This window comes from Pristiophorus japonicus, chromosome 23 (assembly GCF_044704955.1).
Source record: "Pristiophorus japonicus isolate sPriJap1 chromosome 23, sPriJap1.hap1, whole genome shotgun sequence".
NCBI classification, from domain to species: Eukaryota; Metazoa; Chordata; class Chondrichthyes; family Pristiophoridae; genus Pristiophorus; species Pristiophorus japonicus.
In genome coordinates this window covers 50,812,349-50,829,208 of record NC_091999.1, presented here as the reverse complement: position 1 = coordinate 50,829,208, position 16,860 = coordinate 50,812,349, and the positions used below count along the sequence as shown (strand labels likewise).

Below are 16,860 nucleotides of genomic sequence, written 5' to 3'. Positions count from 1 at the left end.
CAATTTCATCATCAGCCTCGGTTAACATAAAGCCAGCCATTTGACTACGTAGTCGGTCAATACCTTTCTCAGAGGTCCCAGAGGATCTCTTAGTAAGTTTCTCGTGCACACATTCTTTTTTTTAAGACGTCTACAATTTTAACATGTGTTCCCTCTGTCAATGAGAATCCCAATTTAATAGCATTTATTTGCCAACTTGACAGAAGTGATGCATCTTTTAATTTTTGACAATCCCTGTGCTTTTTTTTCCTACCTCTATGATTCTAGTGCCACCTAGAGGCCACTGGTCATCTCCTAATAATTTGTTCAGGGCTCCTGATAATTTTCTAAAGTCTTCAGCTCTTTCAGGGAATTCCTCACATAACTTTTGTAGCGGACTGTCCGCATCCGTTGTTTTATCCAACTGATTACCCATTTTCACGCTGCTCCTCGTATTACCGTGTTGTTACGCGTTCGTGTCGTCGTGCAATTTGAACATACTTAAAATAAATACAGACTTTATGAAACTAACACTGACTTTGAATAAACTCAAAATAAACAGACTTCACTAAATCTAACACTGATCCGCGTCGCCCCGCGGTTCACGTCGCCGCGCGATTTAAAACCCTTAAAATAAACAAAGACTCCCGCGTCGCCCCGCGGTTCGCGTCACCACGCGATTTAAAACACTTAAAATAAACAAAGACTTACTGACACCAGCACTGACTTTGATATCACCCCGCGGTTCGCGTTGCCGCGCGTTCACGTCGTCCCATGTTCACTCGGCCACGCGCTCGCGCCGTCGCACGTCCCGCGCCGCCACGCGTTCCACACTGCTGCTCGTCTGCATCAGCCCTCCTTTACTCGGCCGCACGCTCACGCCGCCGCTCGTCTCGTGTCGCTACGTGTCTTATGCTGCTGCGCATCTGCATCAGCCCTCCTTTACTCGGCCGCACGCTCGCGCCGCTGCACGTCTCGCGTCGCTGCGCGTTCGCACCGCTGCGCATCCGCGTCGGCCCTACCTTTCGAGTTGCTGGATGATTTAAATTCAATCAGTGCCTAGACGGGCCAAGTGATATACGAGGTCGACGTCACACCTGACTTAAACACCTATACTCTATTTAATTCCCCATAAGCCTTACTTAATTTCCTGTGAGCCTAATTTTCTAAATTTGATTTCTTATGAGCCTTATTTAATTTCTTTTAGTCTCCAAATTTCCCTATCCTTTCGTGTCACTGCGCAGTTTAAATCCAATCAGTCAATGAAAGCCCTAATTTAATGGAGTTTTTCTGCCAATTGGACTGGAGTGATTTTTTTTTTAGACTGCAGTGGAATTTTTCTCATAATTTAAAATACCAGGACATTTTTTTTTTCAGCACCTATTTAATACGTTACTTTTATTTGTCTTTTCCATAACTAGAGAGAAGTCTGGCACGTAGGCTGTGGACTGCTTTTCGTTATCTCAATTGTTCCAGCCTCAAGGTCGTGTTATTTAATATAATATATTTTTTTGAATTCTTTTGAATCCATCTCAGTTGTTTTGCTGTTCCTTCTCTGAATGTTTTCTTTCGACAAGTAAGTGAGCATGTTACATTTTTTTTAACCACCGGGACCATGTAATTTTTGTCTTTTTTTTTTACTCAACAAACCTATCCTTTGTGCATTTCCTGGCTCCGTAACTTATCATCCGAACATACGTAATTCAATAAGGTTCACACTCTTAAACTTCCCACATACAGGACAACACTACGAAGGGTTTAAAAAAAACTTTCATTCTGTTTGAGATAAAACAAACCACAACTCCCCGGCTTTTTTTTTTACAGTAAAAATCACAGAAGCATTTCTCATTTAAACAGACGTTCACAAGAGTCTCTTTTCTTTCCTATTAATTTTTAGATCCATGATTGATCATCTATCCCTATCTAGCTCTAACTATAACCTATCTTTCCAAGTCGCCGCTTGGTTTGCGTCATCGCGCAATTTCCCTATCTCTATCCCTATTCTAAGTTTGAAAGGTATTCACCAGATTGTCCTGGATCTCGTTCAGACACTACCTGAGAACCAGCGAGTGGCTAAACTTTCCTCAGACTTTTGAAACCGGGGGAAACTGGAGCAGTATTGAAATCATACTCACACTAGTGGCCACTTTCCCCTCGTCTCGTCCAAGGCTAGTCTGGCTCTTAATTCGCAAGTTTTCGGCAGTCGTCCGTTGAGATCCCACTTCTGACACCAAATGTTGATTCCTGGATTCTATTACCTCAATCTGGTTCAGCAAAATTACTGAAACGAATAGAGTTTGTGCTTTAAAAAAAGCAAGCTTTTATTTAAAAAGCAAATCCCGATCGGGGACTTTATCAGACAGAAGGAATGCAAGTCTGTTCGAACGCACTCACTTCCTACGGACAAAGTGACGTTACATTGTAAAGGGACGATGTTTATACTTTTCGGCAAAAGATAACAAGATAGGGCCAGCTCAGCCCATCTCTTTTGATCCCTCCTTCCCTTTGTCCACTCATAAGCCGACCAAAGCATGGTCCAATTTTAAACAAAGACCTTCTGTCAATGTTTCAGGTTAATAACATGATTTAATAAGACCTTGAGGTTTTTCTGCAAGCTGTGGGTTTTGTTTCAATATGTGTTAGTGCTGTAACATTTCGCAGTCTCGAGTCTGAGATGTCATGGCTATTCCACCATGAATTGTTTGTTAGCTTATAATGTCCCTATACAATTCCCACGTTCTCAACTTCAATGTCTCTATACATTTCTAAACATTGATATTGGCAGGTGTGTGATCGCTGGGAAAAGTCCAATTCTGATCTAATACCATTTAATTTTGACCAGGCCAAATATGCGAGTGCAGCCCTCCTGTCGGGGAGGGCATGTACAATGATTTTTGGTTTTGGATTAGCCTCTTTAAATGACTCCCATGTCCAAACGTTTTAACAGACTGAGGAGCAAAGTAACCACCTCCAATCCTGCTCTAATCTCAACAACACCAGTTAACCCTAACACTCAGTCTCCTATTTCCAGACTAAAGTTCGCCGTACTGGAATTAGTAATGGGGAACATGGATATGGCAGAAACTCTGAACACATATTTTGTATCAGTCTTTAAGGTAGCGGGCACTAGCAATAATATGGCAGTGGATAGTCAAGGGGCTGTGTGGGTGGGGGGTGGGGGGTAGGGGGAGGAACTTAACACAATCACAATCTCTAAGGAGGTGGTACTCAGTAAGATAACGGGACAAAATGAAGATAAATCCCCTGGACCTGATGGCTTGCATCCTAGGGTCTTAAGAGAAATAGTGGCAGGGATAGTGGATGCATTGGTTGTAATTTACCAAAATTCCCTGGATTCTGCGGAGCTCCCAGCAGATTGGAAAACTGCAAATGTAACACCACTACTTAAAAAAGGAGGCAGACACCAAGCAAGAAACTATAGACCAGTTAGCCTAACATCTGTCGTTGGGAAAATGTTGGAGTCCATTATTAAAGAAACAATAGATGGAGATTGGGAAAAGCAAAATTCGGTCAGACAGTGTCAGCATGGATTTATGAAGGGGAAGTCTTGCTTGACAAATTTGCCGGAGTTCTTTGTGGATGCAATGAAGAGAGTGGATAAAGGGGAATCAGTGGATGTGGTGTATTTGGTCTTGCAGAAGGCATTTGTCAAGGTGCCACATAAAAGGCTACTGCACAAGATAAAGTTCAGGAGGTTGGGGGTAATATATTAGCATGTATAGAGGATTGGCTAACGAAAAGAATACAGAGTGTCGGGATAAATGGTTCATTCTTGGGTTGGCAACCAGTAACTAGTGGGTTGCTGCAGGGATCAGTGCTGGGCTCTCAAATATTGACGATCTATATTAACGATTTGGAAGAAGGTACTGAGTGTAACGAAGCCAAGTTTGCTGACGATACAACGATGGGAGGAAAAGCAATCTGTGAGGACACAAAAAACCTGACAAAGAAAATAGACAGCCTAAATGAATGGGCAAAAATTTGTCAGACGGAGTATAATGTTGGAAAGTGTGAGGTCATGCACTTCTCTCTTTCCCATCATTTCGGTCTGTCCATGTCTTTGCCTGTCTCTGTTAGTCCCTGCCTCGAACCTGAGAAGTATTTCCATCATTTTCTGTTTTAGTCTCTATCTCTCTCTCTCTCTCTCTCTATCTGTCTCTCTCCTTGTCACTGTCGATATCATTGTCTTTCTCTCACTCTTTCCCTCTCGCTCTTAATAGATCACACACACACACATCTCTGTCTCTGTATGTGTTTGAGTCTTTTTCTCACCCATTCTGCCTCTCCTTCTCAGTCTCACACTTTCTGTCTCTTGTTGTTTCTATATCGGTGTCTGTCTTTCCCTGTTTGTCGGTTTGTCTTTGTCTCTCAATGTGTCTGTCGACTTCTCATGGTGTCCAGTTCTGTTCACAGCTCGATTCCTGCTCCGACAGAGCAGGTACCCGTCAGTTCCTCGTCAGTTCCTCGTTAGTATAGTGGTGAGTATTCCTGCCTGTCACGCGGGAGACCGGGGTTCAATTCCCCGATGGGAGGCAGTTGTTTCAAAACGTTGGATTTTACTTCTGTTTCTTGGTAGAGATACATATTAAAAATTCCAGAGCTGTATCGAACTGTGAAAATACAGGTAGAGGAGTTTGCCTCTTCCAGATTTTGAGCAAACGGAGACTTTTTCAGGATTCTTTGGCCGTCTGCTGCACAGAGATAGATGACTGATTTTTTTTTCTGAGTAACGTTTAAAAAGCCAGCGACACAGTAGTCGTGGCCGAGTGGTTAAGGCGATAGACTAGAAATCCATTGGGTTATCCCGCGCAGGTGCGAATCCTGCCGACTACGATTCGCAGCATTTTTCATTCTATTTCACAATTTAACCAGTTCTCTGCCAAACTGATCCTGAGATAGATGGAATAACGTCCCACACCTTTCAACACTGACATTTGTGTCTCATTTTTATTAATCTGCAATATTCACGATACATCTGTTTAAAAAATCGCAAAAATCAGTCAAAGTTGCGACAGTGATTCAGCCTGTCTATCGCTCGAGATGTCTAAGGCATCTGTACATGCCCGTTGGTGTGTGAAATGTATTGGTTATGTGTGTGTGTCTCTGTGTCTGTCTATCTCTATTTTTGTCTCTGTATATGTGCAACTATCTGTGGAAATCATCACCATCAATTTGGTATGTCCTGGAACTTATACAAAACACTTGGGGAAAATAATACGGTTGTGAACTTTTGTATTGGCTTTGGTTCAGTGGCAGAATTCTCGACTGAATCAGGACTTTGTGTGTTCAAGTCGCACTCCTTGGACTTGAGCATATCATCTTGGCTAACACTCAAGTGCAGGGAATTTTGCAATGTTGAAGCTGTTGACTTTCCAATGAAATGTTAAATTGAAGCTCCGTCTGCACCCTCGGGTGGATATGAACGGTCCCAGAGCATTTCTCGAAACAGAGTCGGAGAGTTGCCCCCGTGTCAATATTCCTAAAAATGTTCGTAAATGCTCACTAAAAGACTATGTGCATGTGTTTGTATGTGGGGTTGGTGTTGAAGCCCAGTTTGTCACAGAGACACAATCCAAGCTCTCACAGGACCAGCATAGCCGAGTGGTTAAGGCGTTGGCCTTAAACTTCAAAGGGTTTTTCCAGCGTGGGTTCTTCCCCACTCCTGGTATCTATTTAATTTAACACGGATTTGCTCCCATTCTGATCAGTGATATCCGATTTTCATCGGTTGAATCAACAATTTTCTGTAACTATGTGACACTCTGAACCGATAATGAAATGAAATTATGAAATGTATCTGTGTCGCTCGGTCTCTGCCTCTCACTCTCTCTTCACAGAGCTGTGTATGTGTTTTTATGTTTGAGTCTTTGTCTCTCTCAGTCTGACTCACTCTGTCTGTCCCTGTTTCTCCGTTTGTCTCAGTCTCTCAATCTGTCTCTTTCTCACGGTGCCTACGTCTGTTCCAATGGGATTCTCTCAGATTCTTTTTCTGACCGGATCTCTCTTTCCCATCATTTCGGTCTGTCCATGTCTTTGCCTGTCTCTGTTAGTCCCTGCCTCGAACCTGAGAAGTATTTCCATCATTTTCTGTTTTAGTCTCTATCGCTCTCTCTCCCTATCTGTCTCTCTCCTTGTCACTGTCTTTATCATTGTCTTTCTCTCACTCTTTCCCTCTCTCTCTTAATAGATCCCAGACACACACATCTCTGTCTCTGTATGTGTTTGAGTCTTTATCTCACCCATTCTTTTTCTCACACTTTCTGTCTCTCGTTGTTTCTATCTCGGTGTCTGTCTCTCCCTGTTTGTCGGTTTATCTCTGTCTCTCAATGTGTCTGTCGACTTCTCATGGTGTCCAGTTCTGTTCACAGCTCGATTCCTGCTCCGACAGAGCAGGTTCCCGTCAGTTCCTCGTTAGTATAGTGGTGAGTATCCCCGCCTGTCACGCGGGAGACCAGCATTCAATTCCCCGACGGGGAGGCAGTTGTTTCAAATGTTAAATTTTACTTCTGTTTCTTGGTAAGATACATATTAAAAATTCCAGAGCGACATCGAACTGTGAAAATACAGGTCGAGGAGTTTGCCTCTTCCAGATTTTGAGCAAACGGAGACATTTTCAGGATTCTTTGGCCGTCTGCTGCACAGAGATAGATGACTGATTTTTTTCTGAGTGACGTTTAAAAAGCCAGCGACACAGTAGTCGTGGCCGAGTGGTTAAGGCGATGGACTATAAATCCATTGGGATTTTTCCGCGCAGGTTCAAATCCTGCCGACTACGATTCTCAGCATTTTTCATTCCCTTTCACAATTTAACCAGTTCTCTGCCAAAGTGATCATGAGATAAATGGAATAACGTCCCACACCTTTCAACACTGACATTTGTTTCTCATTTTCATTAATCTGCAATATTCACCATACATCCGTTTAAAAAATCGCAAAAATCAGTCAAATTTGCGACAGTGATTCAGCCTGTCAATCCCTCGAGATGTCGAAGGCATCTGTGCATGCCCGTTGGTGCGTGTAAATTTTTGGTTATGTATGTGTCTCTGTGTCTGTCTATCTCTATTTTTGTCTCTGTATATGTGCAACTATCTGTGGAAATCATCACCATGAATTTGGTATGTCCTGGAACTTATAAATAAGACTTGGGGAAAATAATACGGTTGTGATCTTTTGTATCAGATTTGGTTCTGTGGCAGCATTCTCGACTGAATCAGGAGTTTGTGTGTTCAAGTCGCACTACTTGGAATTGAGCATATCATCTTGGCTAACACTCAAGTGCAGCACTTGGGGAATTTTGCAATGTTGAAGCTGTTGACTTTCGGATGAAATGTTAAGTTGAAGCTCCGTCTGCAACCTCGAGTGGATATGAAAGGTCCCAGAGCATTTCTCGAAACAGAGTCGGAGAGTTGCCCCCGTGTCAATATTCCTAAAAATGTTCGTAAATGCTCACTAAAAGACTATGTGCATGTGTTTGTATGTGGGGTTGGTGTTGAAGCCCAGTTTGTCACAGAGACACAATCCAAACTCTCACAGGACCAGCATAGCCGAGTGGTTATGGCGTTGGCCTTAAACTTCAACGGGTTTTTCCAGCGTGGGTTCTTCCCAAATCCTGGTATCTATTTAATTTAACGCGGATTTCCTCCCATTCTGATCAGTGATAACCGATTTTCATCGGTTGAATCAACAATTTTCTGTAACTATGTGACACTCTGAACCGATAATGAAATGAAATTGTAAAATGTATCTGTGTCGCTCGGTCTCTGCCTCTCTCTCTCTCTTCACAGAGCTGTGTATGTGTTTGTATGTCTGAGTCTTTGTCTCTCTCGGTCTTTCTCACTCTGTCTGTCCCTGTTTCTCCGTTTGTCTCAGTCTCTCAATCTGTCTCTTTCTCACGGTGCCCACGTCTGTTCCAATGGGATTCTCTCAGATTCTTTGTCTGACTGGCTCTCTCTTTCCCATCATTTCGGTCTGTCCATGTCTTTGCCTGTCTCTGTTAGTCCCTGCCTCGAACCTGAGAAGTGTTTCCATCATTTTCTGTTTTAGTCTCGATTTCACTCTCTATATCTGTCTCTCTCCTTGTCACTGTCTTTATCATTGACTTCCTATCACTGTTTCCCTCTCTCTCTTAATAGATCACACACACACACATCTCAGTCTCTGTATGTGTTTGAGTCTTTTTCTCACCCATTCTGCCTCTCCTTCTCAGTCTCACACTTTCTGTCTCTCGTTGTTTCTATTTCGGTGTATGTCTCTCCCTGTTTGTCGGTTTGTCTCTGTCTCGCAATGTGTCTGTCGACTTCTCATGTTGTCCAGTTCTGTTCACAGCTCGATTCCTGCTCCGACAGAGCAAGTATCCGTCAGTTCCTCGTTAGTATAGTGGTGAGTATCCCCGTCTGTCACGCGGGAGACCGGGGTTCAATTCCCCGACGGGGAGGCAGTTGTTTCAAAACGTTGAACTTTACTTCTGTTTCTTGGTCGAGATACATATTAAAAATTACAGAGCTATATCGAACTGTGAAAATACAAGTAGAGGAAACATCGAAAATAAGTGCAGGAGTAGGCCATTCGGCCCTTCTTGCCTGCACCGCCATTCAATGAGTTCATGGCTGAACATGCAACTTCAGTACCACATTCCTGCTTTCTCACCATACCCCTTGATTCCCCGAGTAGTAAGGACTTCATCTAACTCATTTTTGAATATATTTAGTGAATTGGCCTCAACAACTTTCTGTGGTAGAGAATTCCACAGGTTCACCACTCTCTGGGTGAAGAAATTCCTCCTCATCTCGGTCCTAAATGGCTTCCCCCTTATCCTTAGACTGTGTCCCCTGGTTCTGGACTTTCCCAACATTGGGAACATTCTTCCTGCATCTAACCTGTCTAACCCCGTCAGAATTTTAAACGTTTCTATGAGGTCCCCTCTCATTCTTCTGAACTCCAGTGAATACAAGCCCAGTTGATCCAGTCTTTCTTGATAGGTCAGTCCCGCCATCCCGGGAATCAGTCTGGTAAACGTTAGCTGCACTCCCTCAATAGTAAGAATCTCCTTCCTCAGGTTAGGAGACCAAAACTGTACACAATACTCCAGGTGTGGCCTCACCAAGACCCTGTACAATTGTAGCAACACCTCACTGCCCTTGTACTCAAATCCCCTCGCTATGAAGGCCAACATGCCATTTGCTTTCTTAACCGCCTGCTGTACCTGCATGCCAACCTTCAATGACTGATGTACCATGACACCCAGGTCTCTTTGCACCTGCCCTTTTCCTAATCTGTCACCATTCAGATAATAGTCTGTCTCTCTGTTTTTACCACCAAAGTGGATAACCTCACATTTATCCACATTATACTTCATCTGCCATGCATTTGCCCACTCACCTAACCTATCCAAGTCGCTCTGCAGCCTCATAGAATCCTCCTTGCAGCTCACACTGCCACCCAACTTAGTGTCATCCGCAAATTTGGAGATACTACATTGTGTGGTCCCACACAAGAGATTAATGTGCAAAGTTAAAGCACATGGGATTGGGGGTAGTGTGCTGATGTGGATTGAGAACTGGTTGTCAGACAGGAAGCAAAGAGTAGGAGTAAACGGGTACTTTTCAGAATGGCAGGCAGTGACTAGTGGAGTGCCGCAAGGTTCTGTGCTGGGGCCCCAGCTGTTTACATTGTACATTAATGATTTAGACGAGGGGATTAAATGCAGTATCTCCAAATTTGCGGATGATACTAAGTTGGGTGGCAGTGTGAGCTGCGAGGAGGATGCTATTAGGCTGCAGAGTGACTTGGATAGGTTAGGTGAGTGGGCAAATGCATGGCAGATGAAGTATAATGTGGATAAATGTGAGGTTATCCACTTTGGTGCTAAAAACAGAGAGACAGACTATTATCTGAATGGTGACAGATTAGGAAAAGGGAAGGTGCAACGAGACCTGGGTGTCATGGTACATCAGTCATTGAAGGTTGGCATGCAGGTACAGCAGGCGGTTAAGAAAGCAAATGGCATGTTGGCCTTCATAGCGAGGGGATTTGAGTTCAAGGGCAGGGAGGTGTTGCTACAGTTGTACAGGGCCTTGGTGAGGCCACACCTGGAGTATTGTGTACAGTTTTGGTCTCCTAACTTGAGGAAGGACATTCTTGCTATTGAGGGAGTGCAGCGAAGGTTCACCAGACTGATTCCCGGGATGGCGGGACTGATCTATCAAGAAAGATTGGATCAACTGGGCTTGTATTCACTGGAGTTCAGAAGAATGAGAGGGGATCTCATAGAAACGTTTAAAATTCTGACGGGTTTAGACAGGTTAGATGCAGAAAGAATGTTCCCAATGTTGGGGAAGTCCAGAACCAGGGGTCACAGTCTGAGGATAAGGGGTAAGCCATTTAGGACCGAGATGAGGAGAAACTTCTTCACCCAGAGAGTGGTGAACCTGTGGAATTCTCTACCACAGAAAGTAGTTGAGGCCAATTCACTAAATATATTCAAAAGGGAGTTAGATGAAGTCCTTACTACTCGGGGGATCAAGGGTTATGGCGAGAAAGCAGGAAGGGGGTACTGAAGTTTCATGTTCAGCCATGAACTCATTGAATGGCGGTGCAGGCTAGAAGTGCTAAATGGCCTACTCCTGCACCTATTTTCTATGTTTCTATGTTTCTATGTAATCCCCTCGTCTAAATCATTAATGTACAGTGTAAACAGCTGGGGCCCCAGCAAAGTACCTTGCGGTACCCCACTAGTCACTGCCTGCCATTCTGAAAAGTCCCCATGTACTCCTACTCTTTGCTTCCTGTCTGACAACCAGTTCTCAATCCATGTCAGCACACTACCCCCAATCCCATGTGCTTTAACTTTGCACATTAATCTCTTGTGTGGGACCTTGTCGAAAGCCTTCTGAAAGTCCAAATATACCACATCAACTGGTTCTCCTTTGTCCACTCTACTGGAAACATCCTCAAAAAATTCCAGAAGATTTGTCAAGCATGATTTCCCTTTCACAAATCCATGCTGACTTGGACCTATCATATTACCTCTTTCCAAATGCACTGCGATGACATCCTTAATAATTGATTCCATCATTTTACCCACTACCGATGTCAGGCTGACCGGTCTGTAATTCCCTGTTTTCTCTCTCCCTCCTTTTTTAAAAAGTGGGGTTACATTGGCTACCCTCCACTCCATAGGAACTGATCCAGAGTCAATGGAATGTTGGAAAATGACTGTCAATGCATCCACTATTTCCAAGGCCACCTCCTTAAGTACTCTGGGATGCAGTCCATCAGGCCCTGAGGATTTATCGGCCTTCAATCCCATCAATTTCCCCAACACAATTTCCCGACTAATAAGGATTTTCCTCAGTTCCTCCTCCTTAGTAGACCCTCCGACTCCTTTTATATCCGGAAGGTTGTTTGTGTCCTCCTCAGTGAATACCGAACCAAAGTACTTGTTCAATTGGTCCGCCATTTCTTTGTTCCCCGTTATGACTTCCCCTGATTCTGACTGCAGGGGACCTACGTTTGTCTTTACTAACCTTTTTCTCTTTACATATCTATAGAAACTTTTGCAATCCGTCTTAATGTTCCCTGCAAGCTTCTTCTCGTACTCCATTTTCCCTGCCCTAATCAAACCCTTTGTCCTCCTCTGCTGAGTTCTAAATTTCTCCCAGTCCCCGGGTTCTCTGCTATTTCTGGCCAATTTGTATGCCACTTCCTTGGCTTTAATGCTATCCCTGATTTCCCTTGATAGCCACGGTTGAGCCACCTTCTCTTTTTTACTTTTACGACAGACAGGAATGTACAATTGTTGTAGTTCATCCATGCGGTCTCTAAATGTCTGCCATTGCCCATCCACAGTCAACCCCTTCAGTATCATTCGCCAATCTATCCTAGCCAATTCACGCCTCATACCTTCAAAGTTAGCCTTCTTTAAGTTCTGGACCATGGTCTCTGAATTAACTGTTTCATTCTCCATCCCAATGCAGAATTCCACCATATTATGGTCATTCTTCCCCAAGGGGCCTCGCACAACGAGATTGCTAATTAATCCTCTCTCATTACACAACACCCAGTCTAAGATGGCCTCCCCCCTAGTTGGTTCCTCGACATATTGGTCTAAATAAACATCCCTTATGCACTCCAGGAAATCCTCCTCTACCGTATTGCTTCCAGTTTGGTTAACCCAATCTATGTGCATATTAAAGTCACCCATTATAACTGCTGCACCTTTATTGCACGCACCCCTAATTTCATGTTTGATGCCCTCCCCAACATCACTACTACTGTTTGGAGGTCTGTACACAACTCCCACTAACGTTTTTTGTCCTTTGGTATTCTGCAGCTCTACCCATATAGATTCCACATCATCCAAGCTAATGTCCTTCCGAACTATTGCCTTAATTTGCTCCTTAACCAGCAATGCTCCCCCACCTCCTTTTCCTTTTATTCTATCTTTCCTGAATGTTGAATACCCCTGGATGTTGAGTTCCCAGCCCTGATCATCCTGGAGCCACGTCTCCGTAATCCCAATCACATCATATTTGTTAACATCTATTTGCACAGTTAATTCATCCACTTTATTGCGGATACTCCTTGCATTAAGACACAAAGCCTTCAGGCTTGTTCTTTTAAAACCCTTTGTCCTTTTAGAATGTTGCTGTACAGTGGACCTTTTTGTTCTTTGCCTTGGGTTTCTCTGCCCTCCACTTTTCCTCATCTCCTTTCTGTCTTTTGCTTTTGCCTCTTCTTTGTTTCCCTCTGTCTCCCTGCATTGGTTCCCATCTCCCTGCCATATCAGTTTAAATCCTCCCCAACAGCACTAGCAAACACTCCCCCTAGGACATTGGTTCCGGTCCTGCCCAGGTGCAGACCGTCCGGTTTGTACTGGTCCCACCTCCCCCAGAACCGGTTCCAATGCCCCAGGAATTTGAATCCCTCCCTGTTGCACCACTGCTCAAGCCACGTATTGATCTGCGCTATCCTGCGATTCCTACTCTGACTATCACGTGGCACTGGTAGCAATCCCGAGATTACTACTTTTGAGGTCCTACTTTTTAATTTAGCTCCTAGCTCCTTAAATTCGTTTCGTAGGACCTCATCCCTCTTTTTACCTATGTCGTTGGTACCAATGTGCACCACGACAACTGGCTGTTCTCCCTCCCTTTTTAGAATGTCCTGCACCCGCTCCGAGACATCCTTGACCCTTGCACCAGGGAGGCAACATATCATCCTGGAGTCTCGGTTGCGGCCGCAGAAACGCCTATCTATTCCCCTCACCATTGAATCCCCAATCACTATTGCTCTCCCACTCTTTTTCCTGCCCTCCTGTGCAGCAGAGCCAGCCACGGTGCCATGAACTTGGCTGCTGCTGCCCTCCCCTGATGAGTCATCCCCCTCAACAGTATCCAAAGCTGTGTATCTGTTTTGCATGGGGATGACCACAGGGGACTCCTGCACTACCTTCCTTGCACTGCTCTTCCTGTTGGTCTTCCATTCCCTATCTGGCTGTGGACCCTTTCCCTGTGGTACGACCAACTCGCTACACGTGATACTCACGTCATTCTCAGCATCGTGGATGCTCCAGAGTGAATCCACCCTCAGCTCCAACTCCGCAACACGGTCTGTCAGGAGCTGGAGGCGGATACACTTCCCGCACACGTAATCGTCAGGGACACCGGAAGTGTCCCCGAGTTCCCACATGGTACAGGAGGAGCATAACACCCGACCGAGCTCTCCTGCCATGATTTAACCCTTATATACACTTAAATTGGCAACAACAATGTTAAACGTTACTCACTGATATAGAAGAGAAAAAAGAAAAACTACTCACCAATCACAAGCCAATCACTTACCCTCTTGGCTGTGACGTCACCTTTTGATTTCTTTCTACATCCTTTTTGCCTTCTCCCTGTAGCTGCACAAGTCCCGCCTTTTATAGGCCTCACCACGCACCTCCTCGACGCTGCTCCCGACTGCCTCCGACACTGGGCCCCGGACTCCCTGCTGTGCCTTTTATAGGCCTCACCACGCACCTCCTCGACGCTGCTCCCGACTGCCGCCGACACTGGGCCCCGGACTCCCTGCTGTGCCTTTTATAGGCCTCACCACGCACCTCCTCGACGCTGCTCCCGACTGCCGCCGAAGAGTTTGTCTCTTCCAGATTTTGAGCAAACGGAGACTTTTTCAGCATTCTTTGGCCGTCTGCTGCACAGAGATAGATGACTGATTTTTTTTCTGAGTAACGTTTAAAAAGCCAGCGACGCAGTAGTCGTGGCCGAGTGGTTAAGGCGATGGGATTGGGATTTTCCCGTGCAGGTTCGAATCCTGCTGACTACGATTCTCAGCATTTTTCATTCCATTTCACAATGTAACCAGTTCTCTGCCAAACTGATCATGAGATAGATGGATTAACGTCCCACACCTTTCAACACTGACATTTGTTTCTCATTTTTATTAAACTGCAATATTCATGATACATCCGTTTAAAAAATCGCAAAAATCAGTCAAAGCTGCGACAGTGATTCAGCCTGTCTATCCCTCGAGAGGTCTAAGGCATTTGTGCATGCCTGTTGGTGCGTGTAAATTTTTGGTTATGTGTGTGTGTCTCTCTGTGTCTGTCTATCTCTATTTTTGTCTCTGTATATGTGCAATTGTCTGTGGAAATCATCACCATAAATTTAGTATGTCCTGAAACTTATAAAAAAGACTTAGGGAAAATAATACGGTTGTGAACTTTTGTATCGGCTTTGGTTCAGTGGCAGCATTCTCGACTGAATCAGGAGTTTGTGTGTTCAAGTCGCACTCCTTGGAATTGAGCATATCATCTTGGCTAACACTCAAGTGCAGCACTTGGGGAATTTTGCAATGTTGAAGCTGTTGACTTTCGGATGAAATGTTAAATTGAAGCTCCGTCTGCAACCTCGAGTGGATATGAAAGGTCCCAGAGCATTTCTCGAAACAGAGTAGGAGAGTTGCCCCCGTGTCAATATTCCTAAAAATGTTCGTAAATGCTCACTAAAAGACTATGTGCATGTGTTTGTATGTGGGATTGGGGTTGAAGCCCAGTTTGTCACAGAGACACAATCCAAACTCTCACAGGACCAGCATAGCCGAGTGGTTATGGCATTGGCCTTAAACTTCAACGGGTTTTTCCAGCGTGGGTTCTTCCCCAATCCTGGTATCTATTTAATTTAACGCGGATTTCCTCCCATTCTGATCACTGATATCCGATTTTCATCGGTTAAATCAACAATTTTCTATAACTATGTGACACTCTGAACCGATAATGAAATGAAATTGTAAAATGTATCTGTGTCGCTCGGTCTCTGCCTCTCTCTCTTTCTTCACAGAGCTGTGTATGTGTTTGTATGTTTGAGTCTTTGTCTCTCTCAGTCTTTCTCACTCTGTCTGTCCCTGTTTCTCCGTTTGTCTCAGTCTCTCAATCTGTCTCTTTCTCACGGTGCCCACGTCTGTTCCAATGGGATTCTCTCAGATTCTTTATCTGACTGGCTCTCTCTTTCCCACCATTTCGGTCTGTCCATGTCTTTGCCTGTCTCTGTTAGTCCCTGCCTCGAACCTGAGAAGTATTTCCATCATTTTCTGTTTTAGTCTCTATTTTTCTCTCTCTCTATCTGTCTCTCTCCTTGTCACTGTCTTTATCATTGACTTTCTCTCACTCTTCCCCTCTCTCTCTTAATAGAGCACACACACATCTCAGTCTCTGTATGTGTTTGAGTCTTTTTCTCACCCATTCTGCCTCTCCTTCTCAGTCTCACACTTTCTGTCTATCGTTGTTTCTATCTCGGTGTCTGTCTCTCCCTGTTTGTCGGTTTGTCTCTGTCTCGCAATGTGTCTGTCGACTTCTCATGGTGTCCAGTTCTGTTCACAGCTCGATTCCTGCTCCGACAGAGCAAGTATCGGTCAGTTCCTCGTTAGTATAGTGGTGAGTATCCCCGCCTGTTACGCGGGAGACAGGGGTTAAATTCCCCGACGGGGAGGCAGTTGTTTCAAAATGTCGAATTTTACTTCTGTTTCTTGGTAAAATTCATATTAAAAATTCCAGAGCGACATCGAACTGTGAAAATACAGGTAGAGGAGGTTGCCTCTTCCAGATTTTGAGCAAACGGAGACTTTTTCAGCATTCTTTGGCCGTCTGCTGCACAGAGATAGATGACTGATTTTTTATCTGAGTAACGTTTAAAAAGCTAGCGACACAGTAGTCGTGGCCGAGTGGTTAAGGCGATGGACTCGAAATCCATTGGGATTTTCCCGCGCAGGTTCTAATCCTGCCGACTACGATTCTCAGCATTTTTCATTCCATTTCACAATTTAACCAGTTCTCTGCCAAACTGATCATGAGATAAGTGGAATAACATCCCACACCTTTCAACACTGATATTTGTTTCTCATTTTTATTAATCTGCAATATTCACAATACATCCGTTTAAAAAATCGCAAGAATCAGTCAAAGTTGCGACAGTGATTCAGCCTGTCTATCCCTCGAGATGTCTAAGGCATCTGTGCATGCCTGTTGGTGCGTGTAAATTTTTGGTTATGTGTGTGTGTGCCTCTGTGTCTGTCTATGTTTATTTTTGTCTCTGTATATGTGCAATTGTCTGTGGAAATCATCACCATAAATTTGGTATGTCCTGAAATTTATAAAAATAACTAGCGGAAAATAATACGGTTGTGAACTTTTGTATCGGCTTTGGTTCAGTGGCAGCATTCTCGACTGAATCAGGAGTTTGTGTGTTCAAGTCGTACTCCTTGGAATTGAGCATATCATCTTGGCTAACACTCAAGTGCAGCACTTGGGGAATTTTGCAATGTTGAAGCTGTTGACTTTCGGATGAAATGTTAAATTGAAGCTCC

The 16,860-nt window shown here is 44.3% G+C and overlaps 3 non-coding genes across 3 annotated transcripts; all 3 read left to right on the top strand.

The window, feature by feature from the left end:
- Positions 1 to 6,693: 6,693 nt before the first annotated feature.
- Positions 6,694 to 6,775, top strand: trnay-aua (transfer RNA tyrosine (anticodon AUA)). Its single transcript has one exon. It is a non-coding gene; the product is annotated as a tRNA-Tyr (tRNA).
- A 1,587-nt stretch (positions 6,776 to 8,362) lies between these two features.
- trnad-guc (transfer RNA aspartic acid (anticodon GUC)) lies at positions 8,363 to 8,434 on the top strand. The gene has a single exon. It is a non-coding gene; the product is annotated as a tRNA-Asp (tRNA).
- A 7,770-nt stretch (positions 8,435 to 16,204) lies between these two features.
- On the top strand, positions 16,205 to 16,286 carry trnas-cga (transfer RNA serine (anticodon CGA)). Its single transcript has one exon. It is a non-coding gene; the product is annotated as a tRNA-Ser (tRNA).
- Positions 16,287 to 16,860: the final 574 nt, after the last annotated feature.